We start from the raw sequence: 4,510 nt of genomic DNA, 5'->3' as shown, positions 1-4,510 counted from the left end.
GTCATCAGGCTGAAAACTGAGGTGCAGACATTCACACAATTAGATGCTGAATCCTTGTATGAAGCATGGGAGAGGTACAAAGCCTTAATCAGAAAGTGCCCTCCAGAGATGTTCAATGAATGGGATGTGCTGCAAAATTTCTATGAAGGCCTGACATTGAAATCTCAGGAGGCATTAGATCATTCTGCTGGAGGTTCACTACAACTAATGAAAACTGCTGAGGAAGCTCAGAATCTTGTAGACATGGTGGCCAACAATCAATATTTCTTTGCTCATCAAAGAAGCCGCCAACCATCACAAAGAAGAGGAGTAATGGAACTAGACGGAGTGGATTCAATCCTAGCTCAAAACAAGATGATGCAGCAGCAATTTCAACAACAATTTGAGCAAATGGCTAAGAGGATTGACAGTCTCCAAGTTGCAGCAGTCAACACTAGCCAGCCATCAACCACATGGGGTCAGAGTGAAGAGACTCAAGAGGAGCAACAACAAGAACAAGTCCAGTACATGCACAACCAAAATTCTGGGCCAAATGAAGTATATGGTGACACTTACAACCCTTCTTGGAAGAACCACCCAAACCTTAGGTGGGGAGACAATCACAACCAAAATCAACAACCATGGCAGAGAAACTCAAACCAAAACACTTTAAGAAACAACCAAAACCACAACCAGCAGCAAACCAACCAAAACCCCTACAGAAAACCTCAAAACAACTACTCCAACCCCAACCATTACCAATCTAATAACCAACCCACCAACCAAAATGTCTACCATCCACCATCCACATTTCACAACCCACCACAAGCATCACCTGAATCTCACAGACTCACCAACTTGGAAACCTTGATAGACAAAATGTGGAAACACCAAGAAATGACAACCAAGAACCATGAAGCCTCCATGAAGAGCCTAGAGAGGCAAATTGGGCAAATCTCCAAACAGATTTCTGTTGAGAAATCTTCAAGCTCACTGCCAAGTGACACAATCCCAAATCCTAAGGAAGAATGCAAGGCAATACAATTGAGGAGTGGAAAAGTCTTGGTGAAAAATGAAGAAGCAACCAAGAAGCCAAAGGAAAGTGACAAGAAACAAGCTGAAGAAGAGAAAGTCAATGACAAGAAGGAGGCAGCAAGCAAGCCAACTCAGAATCAAGTTCAAGAAAAAGAAGATCAGCCACAAAAATCAAGAAAGGGAAAGGAAGTAATTGAAGGACCAACTAAGGACCAAAGGCAGGGAAATAACTTCACTCCTCCCTTGCCATACCCTCAGAGGTTCAACAAAGAGATTAATGACAAGCATTTTCACAAATTCCTTGAGATTTTTAAGAAGCTGGAAATCAACATTCCCTTGGCCGAAGCACTTGAGCAAATGCCTCTATATTCCAAGTTTCTGAAGGATCTTATCAACAAGAAAAGAAGTTGGCTTGAAAGGGAAACCATATTACTCACAGAGGAATGCAGTGCTGTAATCCAACGGGGTATTCCACCAAAACTTAAGGATCCGGGAAGCTTTGTAGTCTCATGCACTATTGGCAAGATAATTCTCAACAAGGCCCTCTGTGACCTGGGTGCCAGCATCAACTTAATGCCTCTCTCAATGATGAGAAAACTTGCCATAGAAGAACTTAAACCCACCAGGATGTCGCTAGTCATGGCTGACAGATCAATCAAGACACCTAATGGAATTGTGGAGAATCTGTTAGTAAAGATTGGGGAGTTTATCTTCCCAGCAGATTTTGTAATTTTGGATACCGAAGAAGAAGGAAACGACTCAATCATTCTGGGAAGGCCATTTCTACACACAGCAAGGGCCATTATTGATGTTGAAAAAGGAGAAATGACCTTCAGGGTCCATAATGAACAAATGATTATAAATGTGTTCAAATCAATGCAAAACGCTCCTGAGCAAGAAGATTATGTGAGAGTGGATATGATAGATAGTTTGGTGGAAGAAACTTTGGAAGAAAAGTTTCAAGAGCAAGAAGGAAATCAAGAAACAACAGAGGAACAAGTGGCTGAGACCTTTACTGAGCAATATGAAAGGCAAGATAAGAAAGAAGATGTACGAAGACAAGAATTGAAACCTTTACCCACCCATCTCAAATATGCATTCCTTGGCACATCGGAGAGCCTCCCAGTAATCATTAATTCATCCCTGTCAAAGAAGGAAGAAGGAGAACTTCTTGATGTACTCAAAGCTCACAAAGATGCTTTAGGATGGACCATTGATGATCTAAAGGGAATCAGCCCTGCAGTATGTATGCATAAGATCCTCTTGGAAGATAATTCCAAACCAGTGGTTCAACCACAAAGAAGGCTAAATCCTACAATGAAGGAAGTTGTCCAAAAGGAAGTAATGAAGTTGTGGAATGCAGGGATAATATTCCCAATATCTGACAGCCCATGGGTAAGCCCAGTTCAAGTTGTACCAAAGAAGGGAGGAATGACAGTCATCACTAATGAGAAGAATGAGTTGATCCCTACTAGAACAGTGACTGGGTGGAGAATGTGCATAGACTATAGAAGATTGAATGATGCCACCAGGAAGGATCATTTCCCTCTCCCATTCATTGATCAGATGCTGGAAAGGTTAGCCGGCCATGCCTATTACTGTTTCTTGGACGGATATTCTGGGTATAATCAAATCGTGGTAGACCCCAAGGACCAAGAGAAAACTGCCTTCACATGTCCATTTGGAGTTTTTGCGTATAGGCGGATGCCTTTTGGGCTCTGCAACGCCCCTGCCACATTTCAAAGGTGTATGCTCTCCATTTTTTCTGATATGGTCGAAAAATTTTTAGAAGTCTTCATGGATGACTTCTCTGTTTTTGGTGATAATTTCAATGCTTGCCTAAACCATTTAACTCTTGTCTTGAAACGGTGCCAAGAAACTAATTTGGTTTTAAACTGGGAGAAATGCCATTTTATGGTACCCGAAGGAATTGTTCTTGGCCATAAAGTCTCAAGAAAAGGGATAGAGGTTGATAAGGCAAAAGTTGAGATTATAGAAAAACTCCCTCCACCAATTAATGTGAAATCTGTTAGAAGTTTCTTGGGGCATGCCGGATTTTACAGAAGGTTTATCAAGGACTTTTCAAAAATAGCCAAACCTTTAAGTAATCTGTTAATGCTTGATAACCCTTTTGTTTTTGATGAAAACTGTCAGCATGCATTTGAAACTTTAAAAAATAAACTCACAACAGCACCAATAATCACACCCCCAGATTGGGGATTACCTTTTGAACTCATGTGTGATGCAAGTGACATTGCAATTGGTGCTGTACTTGGGCAAAAGAAGGGGAATTTGCATCATGTCATATATTACGCAAGTAAAGTGTTGAATGAGGCCCAAAGAAATTACACTACAACAGAAAAAGAGTTGCTAGCTGTAGTCTATGCATTTGATAAGTTTAGATCATATCTGATAGGATCGAAGGTTGTAGTTTATACTGATCATGCTGCACTTAAGTATTTGATGTCAAAACAGGATGCTAAACCAAGACTCATCAGGTGGATACTGCTTCTACAAGAATTTGACATTGAAATAAGAGATAGGAAGGGCACTGAAAACCAGGTCGCTGATCATCTGTCAAGACTACCACATGAAACAAATCAAAAAGCATCCCAGCCAATAAATGAAAGCTTCCCAGATGAGCACCTTCTGCAGATCCATCAAGCACCTTGGTTTGCTGACATAGCAAATTACAAAGTGGGAAGGAAGATACCGCAAGAATTCTCTAAGCAACAAGTGAAGAAGTTGATTAAAGAAGCAAGGAAATTTTTATGGGATGAACCCTTCTTATTCAAGAGATGCTCTGATGGAGTGATCAGGAGGTGTATTCCTGAAAGTGAAGTGAGGGACATCTTGTGGCATTGTCATGGTTCAGCTTATGGTGGACACTTTGGCCCAGAAAAAACAGCCGCAAAAATACTACAGAGTGGCTTCTATTGGCCAACTATTTTCAAGGATGCCAGAAGATATGTACACCAATGTAATGAATGCCAGAAAGCAGGAGGATTAACAAGAAGGAATGAGATGCCTCAAAATTTTATCTTAGAATTAGAATTGTTCGATCTGTGGGGAATTGATTTCATGGGGCCTTTTCCTCCTTCCTATTCTTTTAGATACATTCTGGTAGCAGTGGAATATGTCTCAAAATGGGTAGAAGCTATAGCCACAACCACCTGTGATGCACAGATCGTCCTCCAATTCCTCAAAAAGCACATCTTCACTAGGTTTGGAGTGCCCAAAAGTCTTATTAGTGATGGTGGTAGTCACTTTTGCAACAAACAAATGGAGAAACTCCTTCACAAATATGGAGTAATTCACAAAGTAGCCACACCCTACCACCCTCAGACTAACGGCCAAGCTGAACTTGCAAATAGAGAATTAAAGAAGATCCTAGAGAAAACAGTGGGAATCACAAGAAAGGATTGGGCTAGAAAGCTAGAGGATGCACTGTGGGCATATAGGACAGCTTTTAAAACTCCTATTGGCAAGTCACCCT

This window comes from Arachis ipaensis, chromosome B10 (genome assembly GCF_059453495.1).
Source record: "Arachis ipaensis isolate K30076 ecotype BB chromosome B10, ASM5945349v1, whole genome shotgun sequence".
NCBI lineage: Eukaryota > Viridiplantae > Streptophyta > Magnoliopsida > Fabales > Fabaceae > Arachis > Arachis ipaensis.
This window is presented reverse-complemented; position numbering follows the sequence as displayed.